The sequence below is a fragment of the Triturus cristatus genome, chromosome 5_1 (assembly GCF_964204655.1).
Source record: "Triturus cristatus chromosome 5_1, aTriCri1.1, whole genome shotgun sequence".
NCBI classification, from domain to species: domain Eukaryota; kingdom Metazoa; phylum Chordata; class Amphibia; order Caudata; family Salamandridae; genus Triturus; species Triturus cristatus.
In genome coordinates, this window is record NC_140587.1 from 321746443 (window position 1) to 321772472 (window position 26030).

Genomic DNA, 26030 nt, shown 5'->3' on the forward strand with positions numbered 1-26030 from the left:
CCTATATGCATTCCCTAATTCCCCCCCGGAAGGTGGATTGGGACAAATTGACTGCATGTAAGCAGAAGAAAGACGAGAATGTGTCCGACTTCTTCACGAGGTTCGAGGGAGTTTTTATCGATTTTAGTGGGCAAGACCTGTCCAAGGAGAGTGGCATATGTTTGTTTGTCAACAGATTTGTAACTAATCTGTTGCCTGAGATATCGGCCCGACTTCAGGCTGCGGAGAGTACTTGGACTACGTCGACCCCCTCGACCATTCTGAGCATGGCCCAATATTATGAGCACCGGGAGAATGAGAGTAAGGAGAAGACGGAGAAGAGGTCAAAGGACTTGAAAACCAGGGTTTTGTTACAGCAAGTTGAGAGGGGATGCGGTAGGGGTAGGTCAATACAGAATTACGCGCCGCGAGGGGCGGGGCCCGGACAAGGTGGGGGACGAACTGATTTAGGAATAAACCAGTGTGCCTTCTGTAAGCAGGAAGGGCACTGGCGAGCACAGTGTCCACTGCTGCAGGCGCAGAACGGGGTTTCGAGAGGTCAAGGAAGAGGCCGAGGAGGTGGTCGCCGGGGTGGATATACGAGACAAGACGGAGTGGAGCAAGGTGAGGCTAGCCAGAATTGTTTTGATCATGGTCAAGGAAAGCAGTACTATAATGAAGGATGCGTAAGTAGTGACTCGGCAGGCTATGGTGAGGCATAGGGAAGCCGAGGACAGAGTGAGGGACGCGTGTCAATTCCAATCGATCAAAATGGACCTTATGTACATGCTCGTCTAATGGATGCATCGGGTAAGTTTCTAGTTGACACTGGGGCTATGAATAGTTCTGTTTCACATGCCCTCGTCCCTGGGGCTGCTCTGTCTGGCCAGAATAATGTGTCTGTCGGTTTCTCCGGAACTCCAGTGGTAAGCCCCGTCTCCCAACCTCTTTCTCTTAACCTGGGGCCGATTTCAATTGACTCACCGTTCCTTCTGACCTCACAATGTGGAGAGAATCTTTTGGGTATGGACATACTGAAGAGGCTGCATGCCCGCATTTATTGCTCTCCTGATGGTGTTTAACTAACAATTAGGAAACCCCTACCTCCCTCTGCGCAATGTTTCTCTAAAACGGACCCTTTGCCCCCCGAGCTTGCCAAGATTCCACAGAGTCTCTGGGCTACTGGAGATACGGATGTAGGGTTGTTGAACATACCACCCATTTCGATCACTCTGAAACAAAATGCTCGATTACCCAGAGTTCCGCAGTATAAGATTGCCCCCGCAGGGGAGCGGGCATTACTGTCCATTGTTCACGATTTGATCCGTACGGGGGTGGTGGAAGAGACGGCTTCTAACACGTGCAGCAGCCATATTCTTCCTATTCTTAAATGGGCCCCGATAGATCAGAGTCCTGATTATGCTGACACTTATCGTTTTGTGATTGACCTGCGAGAAATAAACAAGATTGTTGTACCCCAATATCCTGTAGTGCCTGACATCACTACTATCCTGACTATGATACCCCCGACGGCTAAATTTTTCTCTGTTATAGATTTGAAAAACGCTTTTTTCAGTATTCCCATACATCAAGATAGCCGTTATCTTTTCGGATTCTCCTTAGGGGGTCGCAGCGTCAGATTTTGTCGCGCCCCACAGGGCTATACAGAGAGTCCTAGTATCTATAGCCAAGCGCTTAAAACCTTGTTGGACACATTAACATTGCCCCCCGGTAATGTTTTGGTGCAATATGTGGATGATCTTCTAGTGGCCTCTGATACTGAGCATGGTTGCCGACTGGCGACGTCTGCGTTGTTACAGCACCTGGCAGACCATGGTAACAAAGTGTCGTTGTCTAAATTTCAATATTGTCGACCGGAGGTGACCTACCTCGGTCATCTCCTGTCGAAGGAGGGACGACGGCTAACCCCTGATCGTATTCTAACCATATCTAACATGCCTGTTCCTTGCACGCAACGTGATGTCCGCGCTTTGCTTGGTATAACTTCTTACTGTCGCCAATGGATCCCTAACTATTCCCTATTGACTAAACATTTCTTGCATTTAACGACTAAAGACGTGCATGAACCTTTACCTTGGACAGCTGAATGTCAGAATGCTTTTGTTGCTCTGAAATCTGCCCTTTGCTCTGCTCCTGTGCTTGGCACCCCTGATTACCGGAAGCCTTTTGTACTCTATCTGCACGAGGTGGACGGTTGCTCGCTTTCAGTGTTAACACAAGGATTTGGTGGTAAGCAAAGACCTTGTGCATACTTTTCGGCGGTATTGGATAACGTCGCCAGGGCACTTCCTAGTTGTCTGAGAGCCACGGCTGCGGTTGCGGTGGCGATCCGACAATCGGAAGGGCTCGTCCTGAATACGGACCTGACAGTAATGGTGCCCCACGCTGTGGACGTATTATTGAACAGGACACAGACTCAGCACTTAACTAGTGCGCGTCTTACAGGGTATGAATTGACCCTGTTTGCACCACACATTACTATAAAACGTTGCGTCACCTTGAACCCTGCTACGCTACTACCCCTTCCCCCGGAGGATCATAGTCAAGATATACATGATTGCATATTTCGGACAGAAGAGGAAACGAAAGGAGCGGATAGATTTGACAGACATTCCTTTATCTGACCCTCAAGGGGAATTGTATGTCGATGGCTCATGTTTTCGGCTACCTAATGGCACTACGACTGCCGCTTATGCAATAACCACGTTGCAAACAGTAGTTGAGACGGCTAAGGTACCTTATCGATCGGCCCAGGCTGCCGAGTTAGTCGCACTACTAAGGGCTTGTGAATTGGGTGAAGGGTTGAGGATAAATGTCTACACCGATAGCCAGTACGCCTTCGGCGTAGCACATAGCTTTGGAAGATTATGGGCGGAATGAGGTTTCCTTACATCTCATGGACAAAAGATACAGAATGGTCAATTGGTGTTGAGATTGTTAGCCGCCCTGACCCTGCCCCAAGCTATAGCAGTTGTTAAGTGCAGTGCGCACAAAGCCGTAGTTGATGATGTGGGAAAAGGTAATTCCATTGCAGACAGAATCGCTAAGGAGACTGCCCAATCTAATACCACCTCCATGTTTGTAGCAAGTTCTCATACTGGGATGATAGAAGCGGAGGCATTCAGTAACACTATAGACAGCATAAGAGACTTGCAATCAGAAGCGACCCCTGAAGAACTACAATACTGGCAGGAGCAGATAGGGAAGCTGGATGACAATGGATGTTGGGTTGATCTATCTGAAAGGTGTAGGTGGCTGCTACCGAACGCCTTTGTGACTGTAGTTGTGTCCATGGCACACGGTCCGGCACATGTGGGAATTCAAGGCATTTGCGCAATCCTGGATCCTGTGTGGTATAATACCAACATTCACAGGGCTGCGAAGCATTTAGTTCAGAATTGCATGATTTGTCTACAGCATAACCCGGGGGGTAGCATCCCTGTTTTGACTGGTAGCTTCGCGCCACCCACCTTGCCCTTTGAGGTACTACAAATGGACTTCATTCAGTTTGAACGGGTTAATAATCTTAAGTATGTTTTGGTGGTGGTCTGTACGTTCAGCAAGTGGGTGGAGGCGTACCCTACCAAGGAGAATACTGCCTTAGCCACTGCGAAGGCCTTGGTAAAAGAATTCTTTCCCCGCTATGGGGTACCCCGGGTGATTTGGAGTGACAATGGGACACATTTCAATGCTGATTTGGTTAAACATGTTTGCAAGAGCCTGGCGATACAGCAGAAGTTCCATGCGGCTCGCCATCCCCAATCAGCAGGATTGGTGGAAAAATATAATGGAATCCTGAAATTAAAGCTGGCCAAGTTGCAGGACACCACAGGTCTAAAGTGGCCCGATCTCTTACCTCTAGCTTTACTATCTGTAAGGACCACTCCTCACTCCCGTAGTGGAATATCACCATATGAGGTGATATTTGGTAGGCCCGCCAATGTATGGGGCGTGCCTTGACCAAAATCCCTTAGAGACATTGAGTACCCTATGTTGGCAGACTACCTTTATACACTAACTAAAGATCTTCGTTCCATTCATCAACAGATAACAGCAGCCCTGAAGCCTCTGCCGGAGGGTCCCGGACACGGTGTGGAGCCTGGACAGTGGGTTTTGGTTCGGAACTACCAACGGAAATCGAGTCTAGACCCACGCTGGACCAAGCCTTTCCAGGTGCTTCTGGCCACAAGGACGGCTGTGAAGGTCGAAGGGAAGCGGCACTGGATACATGTGTCCCACCTCAAAAAGGTTCCTCTCCCCTTGCCGGATGACCAGTGGGACCAAAGTGAGGTGTTGAGACCCGAAAGTGGCAAGTCAGCCGGAGAGTCACCTTCCCCGGACGCCCAAGGAGAAACGGATGGGCGAGAGGAGGGTGTCGTAAGTTCGGCGACATCTGTGAAAGGTAATCAGGCATCTGGGGCCACAACGGGTGACAAGAAAAGTCACACACCCAATCCTTTACCAGACCCCACTGTGCCTGTTCTTTTCGTAAATCCTGAAACAATGGGTCATGTTCGCTATAACCTGCGGCCCCGACCGAAAGCAAAGACCCCAGGCTCAGGCTAGAGAACGAGAGTGAGAGATCTGGGTAGCCTCTGGGAATAAGTAAAAACACTGCACTGAACCCATTGAGAGCTTGGAACTTTTTGATATTGCTCTGTTCAGAAAGAAGAGAGAGACATTGGTAGACTGGTGGGGCCCAGGTGGAGTTTTCCTTTTCTTTGAAATTACCTGGAACAATAGGAGTCTGCCTGTGAGGCTCTATAACGGACACAGGAAAGAAGCACCCTCCGGCAGGTTGGACTGCTTGTAGATTTTCTGTTTTCCCGAGCTTATAACTGGACTTTTAGTGAGAATGTACCCTTTTGGCCGTTTTGTCCCTGAGGAGGAGCGTCCCATAGTACACCGCCCTTTGCATCCACATTTGCCAATGTTTTCTACTTGGATCTTGCGTGCCAAGATTGTTTTTATTGTCATAATAATTGTTTCATTAATGTTATGTTTAGGAATGTTCATTTATCTAGAATTCCGTTATCCCGTACATACCCTGATAGCTACCACTCCTGTCCCCGAAGAGCACCATTTTCAGACTTTTGCCCCGCATAAAGAAAGACACCGCCAGACCTATGTAAACAATGCCTTCATTGAAATGTTGCACCAAACCCACAGTTCAACGAATACCACAAACTGCTGGGTATGTGGGCTCCTCCCTTCGGTGATGCACAAGCATGATCTGTTCATTTCAATGCCATTGTCATATTTAGGCAGTTGTGAAGCATGGTTCAGATTATTGTCAATGATGTATGAACATTATTCTGTTGATGGTCACCGATTTTCAGAAAAAGACTATGATTTGATTCTGGCTTATATAGAAAGACATCAGGGATTCACCCCAAATGCTGAAGGTACGGATGGTACTCTGGATCCTACCGCTTGCATGAATGTATATATGGAACATGAGAATGACACCTGGTTAAGGGATGAGGTATCGGATTTCGTGTCCTTCAATTTTACTGAATATTTTAGATATTTCCAGGAGCGGAATGTGTCAAATGACAAAGTCATCCCGGTCCCTGTGCTGAACAGCACGTCCTCCTTTTGTATACATGGTACTGGCCATTTAACTGTTGGTTACAGTAGATGTAACTATAGCTATAGCTTACGCACGTTTAGCAGCCCGCCTATACTCACCCCCCCGAAGGTATATTTTGTATGTGGAGAAAATGCTTACACTTGGCTGCCAAGAGGATGGTCAGGTAAATGTTATTTGTCCTTCCTATATCCTCCTGTTTATATAGCACCTTCGGATTATCACCGGTCTCATTCACTGAATCGGCGAAGCTTAAACTCAGTAAACACTGACGAAGATGCCACTGACCAGACTGATACCCCTGCCCAACATGTTGTCGATATAATAAAGGGAGTCCTGCCTATATGGGCACCCATTATAACCAGTAAAGAAATTAGGAGACTGTCCCGAGTGGTGGAAGGAGTAATAAATACCACTGCGGGTATACTGACCAATATCACAGTCGAGCTTCAAGCGACCCGACTTGTGATGCTTCAGAACCGCCTTGTTTTAGATGTCATTCTAGCCGACCGTGGGGGAGCATGTAGAGTGATTGGCAGCTCCTGCTGTGTATATATACCTGACTCCGCCCCCTCAGTCCATCTGGCCATACAGAAGTTACATCGGTTGGCATCCGAGATCCACACGGAGACCGGAACCTGGTCTATTTCAGGCTGGTTTTGGGGTCTCCTTACCACTTGGGGTTGGAAGATCTTCATGTGCCTTTTAGGAATAGGGGGTTTTCTTTTCACTTGTTGTATCTGCATCCAATGTGGGCCCGCCTGTTGTTCCTATTGTGCCACCCAAGTCCGCCTTGCCCTACCAACTCCTAAAACCGGTCCTAGTAAGATGAATGCTCAACTAGTCCAGAAGGAGATACAAGACATAATGCAAATAGACGAGGGAATTTTCGAAGAATAGCTACATTATGCTAAAAAGGGCCGTTCTGTGGGTTTCAGGCCAGTATATGAAGTTAGCATAACGTATCTAGGGTTGTGTTCCCCCATATGTCCATAGAACCGCTTCTTAAGATGGCCTATTCTCTATAGTACTCAGCATGATAGAAAGGGCCGAAAAACCATAGTTCAGCCATATTGGATCGCGACTGACTAGGCCTAGGTCACGTGACTCTCTGTTAACACTATCTGTATGATTTAGCTTGTACCAGCCTAAAGACAGGGTGAATTGTATTTACGGCCGAGGCTCAAGGTCACATCTGCTGAAGGGAGTACTAAGCTAAATTCCTCTGTGCCCGAGACGAAAGGGAGTCACCTGGCCGACATTCTTTGAACAAGATAGTAGCCTTATACGGGCAGATGGTATGAGCTCATTTAGGAGCTCTAGGACTAACTGGTACTTTTCCACTTGCAATGCTTTGTATGCCGAATCTGTAATGTATATAAGTGTTGTTCTGTCAAGGAGCCAGCAGTTTTCGTCGGCACACCTTCTGGGTGAGGTTCGATGGGGCTCCTCTATGTAGAGTTCTGTTGTGGCCAATAAACGCTTGAACCTTCCTCGTTGCCAACTGCTTATTATTGACTCGATATTGCGGGCCACTGGTAAGTGTGGCCCTTGGGATTACTATTGGATTACTTCAATACAAAGCAGCAAAGGCGCTCAGTTCACACTGCAGAGAACCATAAGAAGTGCTGAGCCTCTTTACCAGTTATACTGTCTTGAGACCTCACAGAGGATATGAAAGCTGGAAAGGAGAGAACACCCACCTCTGAGCCAGGCACTATCTTTCAATGTTGTGTATCATCGGTCAAGTTGCAACCACTGGTGAGTATGGCAGAAGTAAAATTAGGACCTCAGAAGGGAATACTATTGAGGATCTCAAAAAGAGACAATACTGTGGCCCACTAAGAGAAAAAATATGGGGAACTCACAAGTGAAGGAATATTGTGACTGCAGAGAGGAATAAATTGGGGAAAGGTCACTCAGCAGAAGTAATTTGGGAAAGGTAGAAATATCCTATGTAAAATTTAGAGATCAATCCTAGACAGATTATTACAGAATTAAAAAAAATAAAAAGCAGAAACCTGGGGTCATTTGTAATGTAACATATGACAAGACAACTTTGAAAATATCTTTGTTGGTCAAAACCAATAAATGCTTATCTTATTTCTAGTTGAGAAATTGATCTTCCTGAACTTCCTGAAGACAGGAAGAGGAAACCACAGGCGATGCACCAAGTGACCACAAGAGCCCCTAAAAGGGACAAAGAAGAAGACATCAGTTTTGGAATAAGTTGAAAACAACATACTCTAGTAATCATCCCAAACAAATAACTGCTAAAAACAGAATGGTATCAGTTATTCTTTGCATATTGGTAATTTAAACAAATGCTACTAAGATGTTGATGGTTTCTACATGCTGAACTTTTCTCAAAACTCTAGAATATCCTAAAAGATGAAATTGAGATAATTTGGATGTTATTTTTACTTATTTTATGAGGTATCACCTAAAACCTATGAAAGTTCAAAAGAAATAAATACTGAGAAGAAGAAATGAAAAGCATAAACATCCTGATTCTTGAGTTACTTCTGACCAATGACTGTGACCTATTACCGGCTTGGTCTTCACTGATACTGAGAAAGCATTCAACACATTGTGTTGGGACTATTTAGTTGTACTGAATTGCCTGTGATCCAAACAATCATATTCCAGTGCTCTCCTTAACTTCCACGCCTTATGCCTCCAACACCCATAGCCCATCCCAAAAACTCCATCATTTCTCTGGTCACTCATCTTGGCCCCAGCTCTTGGTCACTGCTTCCACTATCTCCTACTGCCATTCAATTCTGCTCATCTGCTTCATCTTTAAAGCCCTCAGCAAGGGTAGGTAACATCAATCCCACCAACATGTCCCCTTTTCTACGGCAATCCATCCCAGTACACATTCTGCTGTATTAGGTGGAATGGAAAAACAAGCATTGACAAAGCCAGTAGGGTTCGAGCATGGCTGAAAGTTTGAGAGCCCAAGGGGACTTCAGCTCCTTCCAGTACTTTGCTCCTTGAATAAGAGGTGGAAACAGAAGGCCTCTCCTCCACCCTAATCTATATGCTGCAGAGGCGAGCATTACATCCATTGAGGAAGACAGGAATCATTCAGTCTGGTAGAGGAGAGCGAGAGACCATAGGTTTACATTCCGCTTACACAACACAAGTAAAGATTTCTAAAAGGCCACATTAATATCGAGGACACAGTAGTGAGAGAACACGTTTATTTTATTCAAATCTCTTAACAGAAAGGCGATTAACCCCTAATCATTTCAACATTCCGTTGGAAACAGCGCGAGGGGATTAACGCATACGTATACGAAAGAGAAGAGCGACAAGAAAGGGTAAAGTGATAAGAGAAGCAAAGACAATTTACAGCAAACATCCAAAGCAGTGTAAATACTTAACATACTACAGCCTCCTTTTGAAGTATTCTTGACCTGCGCTCTGTGACGTAGTACAGGACATGAGCCAGTCAGGGAGAACATTGAATCCACTCCTTTGTATAATTTTTCCAGTTTTACTAAGTAACTGCCATCTCTAAACTGTTAATGGACCCAATATATTGCTAGGGAACAGAACATATTTTTCCTTTACAACCAATGTCAGCAACTCTAAGATCAGCCATGACCTGTTATCCTATGGACAATTATCACAAGACAGCCTTATGGACAACATATTTTGAAGAGTACTAAGTGCATACTCTGGGTTAAAGACCAAAGTTCGATACGGTTTGCTTATTTGCTGAGCGTATGACAAAAGTAGAGAACATGTTATTACCGCAAAAAGTATTCCTGAGCATCAGCTCTGTATTATTACAGACAGTCGGATCAGTGATTGCGCCAGCAAGTCCTAGAGAGTGATGAGGATACGTAATTCAGGGCCAGACCTCCTAATGGGGTGACAAGTGTGATTTGACCTACCTGAGGGCTCGCAGGCTGCTGCTGGACAATGACAGTGCCTGAGCAGCACAGCACTGCCAGTGTTCAGTAATCCAGTGTTGTGGTGCAGTGACAGCCACCAGCATGGGAAATCGGTGGGCAGCGTGGGGGGAAAAAAATAAAGAAAAACAAAACTTACCTGCAGCCTGATGTCTCCCCTCTCTTCTGCTCCAACAATGCTCACACAGGCTCCCAGAGTCCCCTACACCAATCCAGACGCTACTTTCATGATGGTTTTACCCAGCATGAGAGAAGCATAGGGATTGGGCAGAGCGGGCTGGTTTCACACTCCAGCACGGACTGGGAGCCTGTGCTCCTGACCCTGCTGATATCTCCATGTGTTGGACTTGGCCCTTTTTGCAGGGTCATCCTAGAACCTTTTGCCTTCCTCCAGGTATTTTTTCTGACCTGGTGTTGGTGGTTTTAGGACTCTGGGCACTTTATCACTGCTGTCCAGTGTTAAAGTGCATGTGCTCTCTATGGTAAACGTGGTAAGATTGGTCTACACCTGTTTGGCGTATTTAATTTACCTATCAGTCCCCTGTAATGTGGTATCTCATATACCGAGGGCCTGTAAATTAAATGATTTTGGTGGGCTTGTAAGGCTGCTTGCGCCACCCGCCAAAGTAGTCTTTCAAACCTGTCTCAGGCCTCTGCCATTGCAGGGCCTGTGCATGACGTTTACTGCCTCTGTGACATGGCACATAAAGTGGTTGCCACGTCTGTGACTTCCCTTTTACTACATATCATTCACCTCTATGGGCAGGGTGGGCTGTAGGTAAAAGGTAGGACATGTGCGTTAACTGTGTGGCATGTCCTGGTAGTGACAAACATACATTTTGGTTTCTCCCTACTGTGAGGCTGTCCTCTCATAGAAATGCATTGGGGATTTCCTGATATGTGTTTTAGTGGTAATTCCTGACATGAGAGGAGTAGCGTGATCAAGTTTGGTATGTTTGGAATAGTGGTAATAAATGCTGCGTAATGGCGTTCGCAGATTTATTATCACTATTTTAGAAATGCCACTTTTAGAAGTGGGCATTTATGAGTGGTATGTGTCTTTGTGGCTGCCTGTTGTGTATTGCATGTCTGGCTCTGAATGACAGGGGCTGGGGAGGTCCAGTGGCTCCAGAGGGGATAGATGAGTCAGTGCTAGGCTGAATAGGCCAATCTGCATTTGGAGTAGTGGGAGGAGTAGCACCTGACCCTAAATAGGACTATGCCTGCCTTCCACAATGCTGGCTCTGCCCGCCTGTGGTGTGTCTGGGGCCAGAGACTACACTAACAATAAGGGTGGTGGTACACATGAAAAGATGTAGGGAAGTACCCCCCAGAACTGGTTTGGACTGGGCGCAGATCCCTGTGCCAGGGGGAGAACAAAGACACTAACTGGTATAATTATTGGGGCTGTGACCCCATGTGTGAGGAACTTTAGGTGATCTGCTGGAAGCTGAAGGACTGCTGGGCATCAGGAGTAACCGCCGTGGGACCCAGCTGCTGTCTCCTGGGGGTCCCCACGTGCTGGCCTGCCTGTGCCCAGCTCTGCCCCTCTGGACTTTGGGGCTCAGTGCATAGTGAGCACTTGAACTGATCCCTCCAGTGCTTGGTGGATCCTGCCCTGCAGCACCCAGAAACCGCCGGAGTGCCAGGTAAGGAGAGGAGCGCTTTGTGCCCTGCAGCGTGGGCAGTGCCTTCCTCTCAGTTATGGCAGGAGCAACGGAGGGGAGTGCCAAGTTGTGGAAAGCACTCTCCTGCTCCCGGCTGTGCCCCCTAACGCATTTCCAGTTGTAGGCAGCCGAGGTTCTGCTATGTGGCCACGGGCTGCAAGGAAACGCCAAAACCCTGCAGGAATATCTGGCCGGGATTGTCTGGGGACTTGAGAAGGCGGGCGGGAGCTTACCCCACATTTCTGCACTGAGGAAGCCTCCGGCTGCAAGGAACTGCTGTTCAAGAGAGGCTGCTCTTTTCAAGGTCTCCTTCTAGCAACCAGCCCCACGGTGGAGAGTCAGGAAGCCAGGTGGTGGTGGCCTGGTTGTGGCCATGGCCAGCGGCCAGAAAGCAGAGCATGGAGACCGTGCGGAAGCCAGACAAAGGTTGAGCCTGGCTGTAGGCGTGGCCCGCAGACGGAGAAGAGACGCCGCAGACAGGGGATCCAAGAATTCTAGGTTGTACCGGGCTGCAGGTGAGCTTCTGAGGAACCCGGGAGAGGTCTGCGGGAGGAGATCACCGGGAGCTCCAGAATCCGGCCCGATTGGCAGTAAAGAAGAGAAGCCCCGGTGAGTGGGCCTGTACAGCACACTGTTGGTGCTTGAGTATTCTTACAGCTGCATCGCCAGATCACGGGCAGCTGCAAAGTGGGGGCTTTCCTGTTTGGGGGGGACAAGGGTGAGTTACACCCCACCCCTTTTTGGAATTGTGCACGTGTTCCTGCTTCACCGGCAGCCAGGAGGGGCAAGTTGGGAGGCCCCGTGTGAGAGGAAACACGGAGCAGGGAGAGCCCTGACTTTGCGGGACAGAGGGCATTGCGGGGAAGCCCAAGACGGGCCCCCGAGGTTAAGGCCAGTAGGCCTGAGGTTCGCCCCCTATGTTTATGGAGGGCCTGAGGTGATATGGTGTAAGGATCACCTATGGTGCAGTGTATGCCTAAAAGGCACATAATGGGTTACGAAATGATGCATTACTGATGATCTTTCCTGCCTAATGTGTTTATGCTAAGTGCCTCTTGCCAGTAGTTACTGGTTGCTTTTATTTCACTACTCGTGAGTTCTAATGATGACGACGGTGGCCCTATTGGCCCTGTAAGTGTATATAATCCCCTGTAATGTCATACCGAGTGTCAGGTGGCACAGTGTATATATTTGATTGCATTCTAATGTGTTTTATGAGTCATACAAAGGCTATTTTTTATATAACCATGTGTGGAGTTTCTTTTGTGGTGTGCCTAGTGGGTCGCTGCTATATGAGTGTGTTGCACAAACGCTTTACACATTGCGCTGGGGTAAGCCTGGCTGCTCGTGCCAAGCTACCAAGGGGGTGAGCAGGGTTTATTTTCAGAATGTAAATTCCTTGCCCTGACTAGAGTGGTGGTTTCTGCCTGGCTGAGGCGCATGCCCTAGCCAGTCAGAAATACCATTTCTAACACCAAGCAACATGCGTACTGGCAGTGCCCTGAGCCCACCACTCCTCCTACAGGTCCTGCCCTCAAGACTCGGCTGCAGCTTGCTCCGAAGTAAAATAACATGATAATAAAGCAGTTTTATAAATTTCTTTATTATCATTTTATTTTACGTGCATCTTCTGGTTCCAGCAGTGGGGCGATGCTCCTCTGTCATAATGAAGGATCTGCCCCTGTTGTAGTGCTTCAGGCACATGCAGTGTGTGTGTGCCATCAGGGAGATTGCTGCTGTGTAGCAGCCTACATATCAAGGGCCAAGGTCTCAGTATATTAAGCAGGCACAGGTCCTCCAATGTTGTCCGCCTGCATGGCAACCCCAGGGCTCTCTTCGCAGTCAGAACTCATCTGCCTCAGTAGAGATATATGCCTGTCAGAGGTCCTTTTCAAAGTGTGGAGGGGATTGAAAATCCTCCAGTTTCTGGAGAATCTCTAAATGTAAAGTAGAATCTCTCAAGCTGAGTTTCCTCCTCAATAGTATCCCTATGATGGAGGGAATCCACCTGGTTGACTCTACTCCATACTTCGAGTATTTACAGACATCGGAGGATTTTCAGTTACTCCCAAGCTCCAGGGGCCACATGTATCAACATTTGTAATAGCGATGACCTAATTGCGATTTTCAGTGAATCACAATTAGGCATTCACTATCACAAATGTATGAAACTCATAAAGTTCCATTTAGCGATTCTTGGGGGGGGGGTTGCAAATCGACCTACCTCATTAAAATTAATGAGGTAGATCGCAATTTGCGACCCCCTAGGAATAGCTTAAATCATTGGGGTTGGTGGCCTGCTGGGGTCCGTGGTTGCTTTAAAATAAAGCAATCTTTTTTTTAAATGCAGCCCTTTTTTTTTTTTTAAAGGAAACGGGTTGCGTTTAAAAACAAGAAATGAGAAGCCGGCAGTGGTCCATGGGATCACTGCCTGCTCTTAAAAAATGATTTTACAAACATTCACAAAGGGGAACGGGTCACTTGGGGATCCCTTCCCATTTGCGAATGGATGTTTTGCAACCGCATTTCGTTCAAAAAACATTCCTATATATAGCGATGCGGTTCGGTATTGGAAAGGGACGACCTAAACAGGCCCCTTCCTTATCGCAAATTGCTATCCCATTTTGCGATTCAGAAATAGGGTACGGAATCGCGAAATGGGGTTTGGTACATTGGGAAAGCCTTTTTTCCAGTCGCAAACGGCCTTAAAAAAGGTACAAACATGTGGCCCTATATGACATGATCATAACGCGTCTAAAGCTTAAGTAACGAGGTGCGATATTATGGCATCAGTTCAAATAAAAAGAATCATTCCTGTGATACTGATCTAAACAGAAGCCTCCCCGGGTGACAGCCTCACATTTACTACAAAGAGGAAGGTTTGCTTTGGCAGCTGTTCAGGGACAGTGGTGTGATGAGAAAACTATGTTATGCCTCATGCAGTTAGTCAGAGGCTTCCCGTCAAGCATGGTCACTGCTGCATTTAGCATCAGTAGTAAGTCAAAGATCTATAAATACTTACGTTGAAGTTCTTCTGCGGCTACAATTGTGGTCACAGGAAATTGTCTGAGGTTTTGGGAGATCTGGCATACCTTTGTGTTTGCTCTACAAGTGGCAAACGTTCCACAATCCATTTAAGCGGGAGTAAGTCAATCCCCAAGCCCGGATTCAAGAGTTACCTCCACTCCTCCTAGGAGGGGCATCGTGGAGGGCTGTGTATTTCGATAGCTGCCTCTTCCTGGCGGGATCTCACTCTCAGCATTACTGTTTTACAATTTAGTGAAATCATCTTTTCCACTTAGGACATCAGTGAGCGAAGCTGTCTGTGAGTTCTGATTTTCTCAACCTTTCTTCCTTTTGGGGTTGTTAAATTAAACATCATACATTTGAGTAATGCTGGCACATTCAATTAAAGCGCTTAGAAATATAGACATTGTGGTGGTAAATACTCTATAAATAACAAGATTTTATAATTAAGACACGAAAAGATTCCAAAGGGGAAATCTCAATAATGAGCAATTGCCGACGTTCTCACTTTAGAACTCTTCGACGTGAGGAGAAACAACAAAGACACCTCTTTTTGTGCAGATACAATTCAAAAATAAAAACAAACAACATCCTTTGTGACAATTAATTTAGCATTACCAGTTTGATGGATCCTAATAGAAGGCATTAGTCCAAAAGTAATGTCAATATCACAGAAACATTAGAGACCTTTCAAGACAAAACAGGATGAAGTAAGGTGACTAGAAGGAGCTTTAATTTGAATAAAAATAAGGTACGGGTACTAATTTATGCAAAAAATGATTTCTCTCAGGACCTTACTGTTAAAAGGAAACACAAAGACATCAAAACAATTTGGACCTTCTATGCATTGCTTGTCTTGGTGAAAGGAATGAGTATTTCTCATCACCCACAAACCTCCACCTCACAATTTAGAATTCAGTGACTTCTTTTCAGGTTTACGGCCAGATTTACGTTTCATTCACACAAGGCAGCACAACAAAACACAGCAGGGCAACTTGCCGCACTGCGGTGGTTGAAAGGGAGAGGACAGAGATGCCACATAACTACTAAGATATGGTGCAAACAATTCTGCTCTCTTCCTGCACTGACGCTCTGTGTGCCTCCTATCACTAACGCGGGCGACCCTGCACCATGGTGCAACCGTGCCTGCATTAATGGAAGGATTGTTTTGTGTGGGGAGGGATGCCTTCCTGCACAAACACAATCCTGAGAGACATGTTCTTCTTTCTGTGGGTGCTACAGAATGCGGAACATATGGAAAGAGGAAGTAAAGAGGACAAATACAAATATTTCATGTTCATACAATACGGTGAATTTGCTATATACGATCTGCACATCAACGTGTCTCCATTATATAGTAGCCCGACAGTAAATCTTTATCTCCAATCTTGGGTGCAACCTCAGTGTCAAACACTCATAATAAAAATATTTCTCCTTTTTATGCCTCTGTCGGGTATGTGCACCATTTGGGCTCAAACCCAAGTTTACAAGTCTTTGTAAATCTGGGTTTGGGTCAAAATGAATGGGTGGATGCATGGGACCAACCATGCTCCACCCATGTAGTGCCTATCCGATGCAAAGTAGCACAAAGCAGCTCTGAGGTCTGCGTTGTGGTACTTTGTATATTCTAAACCATGAAGACTTTGGAACTCGAGTTTGCTTGGTTTACTAAATGCCAGAAAAGGATTGTGCGTCTAAGTTGCGTCACAAAAGTGCTGCAACCCCGAAGCAAAATCATAGTAAATCTGGGCTTTATTCTCTGAGATTACTCTAGAGCATCCCGATGTCTGGCTGCATACCTGGGGCTTCGATAACAGGTTTGGCGAACCCGGATTACAGCGACCAGTCAGTTACCTGCTATCCAATATGGACTCAAGGCGTCTAGTTAAAGTGAGTCCCAGTCCTGCCCACACAATTGGACATTCCAATGATGTAGACATTGCATATAGACTGTCCCATGATGTGCTATTCAAAGAACAATGATGCTTCTTAGCGCGTGCAGATATGGAAGATGTAGCCTGGCAGCAGAATTGGCATAGACCTTTCTATAATGAAGCCTAGTAGCAAGAGCTGTGCTTGACTAGAACACAGCACCCAGTGTTGAAGGTAGGAGGGTTAAAGAGCCCCAGTGCGGTTTTCCTATGCCAGTGCTCTGCTTGGTTATGCTTCAGTGAGAGTACGCGTCCATCTGCAAAGTATACTACAGTGAACATATCCATGGCGTAATATTGCTAACTGTTGGGAGCACTTGACTGATAGTCGTAGGGTATTGAACACCGGCGGCTCGCAGAGGGAGTGCTGCGGCTCGCAGAGGGAGTGCTGTGGATTGGTGGGGCGGGGGAGGGGCAGCGTGGGAGGGTAGTGGAGTCGGACATACGACAGCTTGGAGTAAAGTAAGTAAATAAATAAATAAAACGATGCAGCAAGCGCAAGGTAAATAGTTTGCTACAATACCCTTTGTGGGAAAGGAAAGCAAAGTGCTGGTACATTCAACAAGATAAAGGAGAGAGTAAAACTATTTACTTTGCGCTCGCTGCATCGCCAACTATCTTAAAGCTGATTATCCCGACAAACGTATGAAGTATCTTCGAGAACTGAAACATCGGTTCCGGCTCAGTAATCCCTGCCAGCCCCACTGGGCAGTGCGCCCTGACTTGCAATGATTCTTCAAGATCAGGTCGAGCCAGTGTCGTGAGATGCCCTGCTCTCACAAGATTGCCAGCCAGCTTGGGCGCACTCTACTACATAAGTGATGACAATGCTAAACTGGGCTTGCCTTTGGCAACTCAGCATCGGAAGGATCTTCATTTCTCTAATCCTACCAAGGGACTTGCAGAAGCTTCTTAGACACTTTATTTCGCATTATTGCACTTACTCATTTTGGTATTCACAGAAGGCACTGACTCATCAATGAGTAAGTGCCTTCTGTGAATACCAAAATGGTAGTAAGTTTAGGATTTTGTCTTAAGTTAGTTCTGTGAATAGGGCTCCAAGTTCTAATACCTTGAAACCTACAAGAAGAAATATAAGCTCTGGAACCATTGGCAAACCCAGAGAGACTATTTAAAAATTATTACATTTGAATCAAGGAAAGCACGGCTCAGCAATGCCTGCCTATGTTAAAATATTTGATGATGGTATTTATAAAAGTAGCAGTAAGGACAGCAATAGAATGTGAAACCACAGTTTGCTTAAGGATCTCTTTGTTGTTTTAGAAGTTGTAAAATGAGCAGAGATGGTATGCTACAGTTTTTGGTGTTGATTCTTTAACCAGGCCTGTACATATCTCAATAGAAGTAAGATGCAGGTTGATAGTAGTATCTGCACAGAAAGTAGAAGCTCAGTAGTGTAACACTCGAAGGTCTACATGAGTAATGCGAGAGAAACGGTTGTTCCTTGGTGTACTGTTTATCATGCTGCATACCTCGTGCTCCTGACCTCGCAGCAAAGCCTCAAGAGGAAGTGACCTCAAGAGGAAGTGACCTCAAGAGGAAGTGACTTGAAAACTGCTAGTGATGGAGTAAGAGAGCCTCCCAGCTACCTCTCTTCCTCGTCCCACTCACTTTTCTCCAGTTTACTTATCTGCACCATCACATATACCTTGTGGAGCTGGAACTAGGCAGAAGAGGGGCATAGGAATTCACATCTCTCCTACAGGACAGTAGTACAATCTTGGAGTCCAGGATAGTGTTCCTTACTGGGCCAGGCCTATCGCCCTGCAAGGACTTCAACTGGAAAAAAATGTTTAAACAAAACAAGAAGAGATTGCAGCACTGAATAAAGCAAGATGAGTTGTTGGAAGGATGTAGAATACTGGTTCACTGTTTAGGGATTCAAAGAAGACACAACATTAGAAGTAAATGGATATCTGAACCATAAAGTGGGAGAGCAAAATGTTTGACATATTTGTCTACTAGACTTGTTCTTGGCAAATCCATTTTTTTCTGCCTCTATTTCAGCCTCCTCAGCCTGTCATCAGGAGTCGGAGAGGTCGGGATGGTTGACCTATGCACAGTATTCCTTAACACAGCCAAATGTAATAAATCACACTGTGGGTGGATGCAAGGGGCATTGTACCCTAATTGCCAAAGCTTCATGTGAACATTGTGCTTTCCAATGCACTCTTTAGCCCCTTTTTTTCAAACTTTTCCAGGGGAGAGAATCCCCAAACCCTCCTAGAAGGCGTCAATCTAGCTTCACTCACTTTCTCGCTGAAATTTGGGACAGATATTATACCCCACCATCAGTCGCCACTGACATCAAGGTAGGTGATAGGTCACAGTATCTTAATAAAAACATTAAAGTTGCAACAATATCACATCCAGCTACCATTACTTAGCCAAGGTACGTCAAGGTAGAGATTGTGATAGTAAAACTTTGCCTCCTATATGTACTTACCTTGACAATCTAGCGATACTCGATATTGTGGATGCAATATATTCGATGGTTGATATTATGGACCTATATATATTGACAAAAACCATTGATAAATTTGTGGTAAGCAATGCAAACATTGAAATTGTTAGATTATATTTGTAGAGCGCCAATCACCATAGTTGTCTAGGCGCTAGTAGCATGGACCGAAATGGTCCTACAAACTTTAGGACATAGAAAAATAGCATAGATTATACACCACCAATGGTTCCTTTGATTTTGTCATACATCATTAGCTACACATTACCAATTTAATGTGATCTTTTTTCCCAAGAGAAGTTAGCAAGGCTGCTGCACACATACGATCTTTTAAACATGATATTTTGTATGTGCAAGTGGGTAATGCCCATTCCCTTTCCACTTGCACCCCATTTATGTGCATAAACTTTGCACACAATCACAGATGCCTTACTAAAGTGTCATTTATGGCACTTTAGATGCAAAATCAGTTTTTATTTTTGGGTAAAGCACATGCATCTGGAGCCTGATAAGATGGCCCCAGAAACCCCAGTGATCAGATAGTGATGTCTAGCATATACACATTTAAAAAAAATGGGGTAACATAGCAAAAAGGTGGAGTTTCTTAACGCTCCATACCTAATTGTAAAGGTTTTCTGACATGCCCTTTTGAGTATCATTGAAATAATATTGGTCATTGTGGACCCTTTTGACTTTCCTTCATGATTTGTAAACCCTTGACCATTTTTGTTGATTATACATCATCCTCAAGGTTCTCATGGTTGGTGTTCTCTCGCTGTACAAAAAAAGGTTCCTCCTACTTAGGCAGCCTATGCAGGTGCTTGTGGTGTGCCACCTTGTATGACAACAGTAGGCAGTATGATTTTGCCTGCTGCTTCTTCTGATGTTCCCCTGAGATGTTTCTTAAGAGCAACACAATTTAGACTTGCTAACACAGAAACCAATGCAGTGGTAGATATGCAAGGAGGTCTCATAATACATAAAAGCGGTAGGACCAATTAAAAAATGAAAGTATTAGGGATAAGTCAAGTAAATGTCTCAACCCAAATTTACAGGGCCTTGTTGAAGTTAGTGCTTACAGATGAGGGTGGCGCTGGGTGAAATCCCCTTGTCCTTTTTGCTATTTTCCCTCTCCAGGCAGTCCTACTCCGGCTACACCTCCAACTGAGGAATTAGCGCCCACTCACCTTATAATTACACCCTCCATTGTTCAGTTTAGGAAAGAACTACAGCCTTATCTATTACAGAACAACTTTCCTCAAAATGCAAATGTACTGGTAATAATCATATTTCATATGCACCCTTGAACACCAAGCCCAGACCCAGGCTATGAATTTTATTTATAAACCGTCACTCAGGCAATAACATCAGGTCCAGTTCCCATGTCCAGATATTCGACCCTATCCTCATACTTTGGGTTCTGGAGGACTCTCTCCCCAATAGCTCACAAAACCTTAGCCAAACCATGAGTGACTTACTACACAGCACTCTCTTCTCCTCTGCCCTCCTGATGTTCTTTTGTGCTCGGTACAGCTGCTGAGGGTTGCTCTTCCCATAGTCTGAGGCCTGGGCATTTAAGGGGTGCAGAGCCAAGGTATGTGTCCAAGTACCCTCTGTTCGCATAATCCTGATGCAGAGTACAGATAGGGCTCAGTAATCATTCTCTGATGGTGTTAGCCTATGTGCACAATAGATGCAGAACCAAAAGCATCTGTCTGTGATAGCATGCACATGACCGCAAGACTTCTTGGGGACCTTGAGGGCACCTATGACCGTTGGTGTAAACACAGTTATGGGGCCTTCAGCGCCTCTCCTAGGGGCTGAGAGGAAGTGTGCATCAGTGTAGATATGGTGCACAGTCTGCCCCTGGGAACTCCAAACTTGCAATCAGAAGGGTCCAGGGCCTCCTTAGAGTGGGCTGGGTGGTGTGTATGAATGGACCCCGACATTGCAAATCAACGAAGGTGTTTGACATTCTCTTCTCCTCACTCCTTTGTAGGTGTTGTGTGTGGGACTGCATGTGTACACACTAATCCTTGGCAAGTTCTTTCCTGCTTTCCATCAATATGTTGGTTTAACCCATCATTTTCGTGGGCTAATAAAAGGTGTTGCCATCTGTGCCACAGCACTTCAAGACCAGCACGTCAACCGTACCAGCTTTGTCTCTGTCTACAAGCTAGTGACCACTCTGGAAGATCTCAAGGCAATCATGGTACACACTGCGTAGAAATATAGAAATATATGTGAGATGCTGTACTGCACACAGTAGATTATAACCATATTGTAAGTCACCAAGAAGAGCTGTAACCATATATAGGCAAGAGGACAAAGGCAGAGTACCTTTTTCATGGAAATGAAATTTCGAGGTGACATGATATTTTCTTATATCATTTGAAGCAGTGGCGTCACAAAGGCCCCCGTGGAGCGTGGCATGGAATCCCTGTGGGTTCCGGACAGTTTCCAGTCCAGAACGTCAGATGCAGACTGATGTCCTGGAAGGGAGACTGTGTAGCCTGGCGTTCGCCTGTTCTTGTACATTGGAAATAAATCCTTGGAATTACTATTGCTTCTGCGCCATCATTACAATTGGCGATGATATGGATTGAACCCACGAAGATCTTGCCATCATTTCGTCTCGAAAAAAAAAAGGAGAGGAAATTTCACAAGGTTTCCTTCGAGGGACAGATCGTTCATTCAGAGGTTTTGTTATCTTCCATTCTGCGGTGACTCCATCTAGCTCTGTGGCGAAGTGCTGATCGAATTAAATGTAAGATTATTTACTTACATATTAGCGCAAACTTTTGGGGCTATCGGCTGCATCTTTCTACCGGCAGCAACGTTCTACACCAGCGCGGACTCTGTTTGCTCCGTCATAGGCAGACAAACGCGGGAGTATGCGCATTACTAACAGCACCACCGGCGCGCAAGGTCACGTAACGTGACCTCATGCAACATAGCGGCCATTTCGGGAGAATCGCGACAAGAAGAGGAGGAAGATTATATCCTCATAACAGCAATTGGAAAGTTAAGGAAAAAATATATATAATAATAAGAATAAGTAAACCAATAACAAACAATAGCTATTACACAATTTAAATTAAGAACCCATACGTGGATGATGTCGAGAAGCAACAACTAAAAGAAAAGAACAGGTGAGAGAGTCGGGGAAGTTATTTAATTATTAAAACGAATGAAAATATATAAATAGACATTAAGAAGGGATATACAGGTGGAACAACCTTTGGAAATTTGTCAAGTCATTTGTTTTTGTTTACAATAGAGTTTGATCTCTACAAGTTTTTAATGCACATTTCCTATTTCTGATTTATTGGGAACTGTGTATGGATCAAGGAGACCAGGCATCCCAAACAGAGGTACAGACAATGGCTCAACAAAGTTTCTCTATAAGCCCCCCACATGCGTTTTGGGTGAATGGACCACAACCCATTATAAAGTGGGTGGAATGGAAAGAAAATTTTGTGAATTACATTGAGGCCATTGATGAGGAAGGTAAGATGAAACCGGACCAACAAAAAAAGACTACTACTTCACTCCTTAGGTCCTGTGGGTTTAAAAATATATTTGCGAATGCAGAAAACCACAGATTGCGATGGGAATGTGTTTTAGGCGGCGCTTAAAGACCTTGTCAGATATGTTGCTCCAAAAGTGTGTATTGGCGTAGTAAGACATAGATTCTTCCACAGGAAACAAAATAAGGAGGAACCTGTGGATGAGTGGCTAGATGACCTCAAGAGACTAGCAATAGATAGCAATTTTGGTAATCTTCACGACGACCTCATTAGGGACCAACTGGTCATGCATAACAACAATTCTTCATTACAAGACAGATTGTGGGTCAATGGGGATGCACCCTTAGACGATGTTTTGGCCATAGTAAGGAAATCAGAGATGTCAGGAAGATGTGCCACTGTGGTTAAAGAGTAGGGAAAAGATCCTAGTGGTGTTTTTAAATTACAGAATGCAAACAAGAATCTAGGACAACGTTGGCCTATTCAAGTTCAGAAGCCTGCACAGAAAGGATGGTGACAAGATGAGAGGAGATGTTACCGCTGTGATAGCAAGGAACATTTAGCGTTCAGTAAATATTGCCCAGCGTTAAAGAAGAAATGCGCCTTTTGTGGATTGGTGGGTCATTTTAGCAAAATGTGCCATAGAAGAAGTAGTGTGAAATATGTGTGGGAAGGTGATGAGGACAATGAAGTTAGAGGGGACAGTGAAGACAGTTGTGTCAAAAGTTTACAAGGCAACTATGTCATAAATGTCTCGGATGAATCAGTCAAGGGAAAGCCTATATGTGAAGTGTTTTTGGGGGGTGTCAGGATTAAGGTATAAGCGGATTCTGGATCAGCTTATACTATTGTAAATGAGTCGGTCTGGAAAGAAAAGTTCATAGATAAAATGAGGAAGGATTTATAACCTACGGATGTGAACCCGGTAAGTTTTACGAAGGGAAAAAATTAACATGCTAGGGTTTAGATGGCTTACATTCTGGTTCTCAGCAAGAGGTAAATTATATATGGCAGAAGATGGACCATCAGTTTTGGGTTGGTTCGATCAAAATAATTTACACATTGTTTTGGATCCAAATAGTGAGGAGAAAGTTTTGATAATGGACGAAACCTGCAAAATGGGGGATTTATCGGTTAAAAAATTTCCAAGTGTTTTTGAGAAGAAATTAGGGGCACTCAAAGGGTTTGAACATAAAATAGTGCTTAAAGAAGCAGCTGAACCTAGAGTTCATAGGGTGAGACCAATCCCCATTTTGATAAGGGATGAAGTCAATAAAGAGTTCCAAGATTTGTAAGCTAAGGGCGTAATTGAGGAGGTGGAAAGCTCGGAATGGATTTCTCCGGTTGTCGTCGCGAGGAAGGGCAACGGAAAAATTTGTCTGTGCATTGACTTACGCCACCTAAACAATAACATCGTTATAGAGAAATATCCCCTGCCAAAAATTAATGAAAGGGTTTCCTCACTCAGAGGGGCTAGTTGGTTCTCAACTATTGACCTATCGGCAGCCTATCATCAAATTATTTTGGCACCAGAATCAAGGAGGCTCACTGCTTTTATTACACCTTTTGGGTGTTATCAGTTTAAACGAATGCCATTTGGCCTCGCCTCAGCCGCGGCGGTTTTCCAGCGACTGATGCACAAACTCTTAGGTGGAATAAAATGTGTGAGTTTCTTTCAAGATGATATTCTGGTAGCTGCTGCAAACAAGGGAGTGCATGATGAACTGCTTAATAAGATCTTGGGAATTTTACAGAATGCTGGTTTAAGTGTAGAGCTCAGCAAATGTAAATTTGGCGAGAGGGAAGTATCTTACTTAGGACACATTATTAGTGGCGAGGGTGTGAAACCAAAACCTTCACTTATTAATGCAATCATGAGATCGCCAGCTCCTTGCACCAAGGAGGAAGTTAGATCGTTTTTGGGAATGAGTGAATATTGCTCAAAATTTATACCTAATTTTGCTAGCATGTTATACAACATCCGCTCACTTTTAAAAAAAAATGTAAAGTTTGAATGGACAAAGGACTGTGTAAAAGAGTTCTCAATGATCAAAACCTATTTGGACAATGTGAATGCCTTGAATAGTTTTGATCCAAACTTAGAGTGTTTTTTGACCACGGATGCAAGCGACAAAGGACTGGGTGCAATCTTGTCGCAGAAGGAAAATAATTATTCTGTTCGCTTCAAGAGCTTTATCTCCTGCGGAAAACAGATATCCCATCATTGAAAGGGCAGCATTAGCCTGTGCTTGGGCGTTAGAACATTTTAGAGCCTTTGTGTGGGGAAAGCCAGTTATCATCCGCACTGACCATCGACCCTTGGTTAAGATTTTGACTAGCGAGGGTAGTGTAGGAGCTTCTGCTAGGCTGGCAAGGATATCCATGAGGATGAAAGAATACATTTATAGAATCATTTATGTACCTGGGAAGGACAATATAGTCACAGATTGTCTCTCCAGACTACCTGCACCTTTAGAGAAATGTGAGGATGACCCTTGGGGTAATTTTAGCATTGCCCTTATTCAAGATTCTGGCACCCCAGTCATTACTAAAACTGAATGGGTGGATGAACAATCCAAGGATGAGGTTTTACAAGCGGTCTCTAATTACATTTGTAAAGGGTGGCCAAAGAAACTTAATATTAGTTTGGAGGAAAAAGCTTATTGGGATGTGAGAAGAGAATTATCTTTGAATAAAGATTTACTACTTAAAGGTGATAGAATAATTCCTCCTAGAAATTTGCGAAAGAGAATTTTAGAGTTGTGTCACGAAGGACATTTTGGAGTAGTCAGGACCAAGCTTGTTGTTAAGGGCGTTTTCTGGTGGCCGGGAGTTGACATGGAGGTGGAGAAGTTTGTTAGAGGATGCCCAATTTGTTCCTCTGCGGATAAATCTCTAAAGACTTTGAGACCCCCTATGAGTGAAGGGTTGATTCCCAGTCTTCCTTGGGAAGTGATTGCAATTGATATTTTTGGACCAGTAGGTGAGTTGAGGGAGTATGGCATTGTTGTGGTTGATCTATTCACTAAATGGCCTGTGGTCAGGATTGTAGACAAAGTAGACACAAACACGGTTTTAAAGTTTTTAGATAAATTATTTGTTTTGGAAGGGTTACCTGTGTGTGTATTAAGCGACAACAGGGTACAATTTACATCCAATACTGCAAAAGAATACTTCCAGAAGTGTGGCATCCAACGTAAAACAACTTCGCTTTATAATCCTAGTGGCAATGGTACAGTAGAACGCTTTAATCGTGTTCTCAAGGGTGTAATCCAATTTGCAATGAGCAAACATTTGGACTGGAAGTTGGAATTGCAAAAAGCCGTATGGGCTCATAGGGTAACAAAGCATTCTACAACAGGTTTATCACCTTTTGTTATGATAAGAGGTAGAAGGCCTAGATGTAAGTTCTGTGCCAGCATGATAATGAGAGGCGGGATTGAACAATGGTCACCAGAAGAAGTAAAGAATAATCTAGAAATAGCACATGGTAGGAGTAAGGAGTACTATGATGTACAACATGGCTCAAAGGATGTAACTGTAAGGGTAGGTGACTGGGTAAAAATTAAAAGACCCAATAAAGTTCCTAAAGGTGAGAGTAGGTTTGAAGCATCACAAAAGGTGGTGGAGGTTCTCCGTAATGCTGTTAGGCTTGGAGATGGAAGGGTTTGGAACATGAAAAATGTTGCATTTCATTTGGATCAGATGCATTCTGAGAATACACCCAATTCTGAGCATACATCTAATTTTGAATGAGTGGAAGATTATTTTGATTGCAGCAAAATTCAAGCTGATTTGGGTTGTGAAGATAGTGTTGCTAAAGAGATCGAGGAACAGAATGGGGCATCCAAGGAGGTCCAAGTCACCATGGACATTGGTG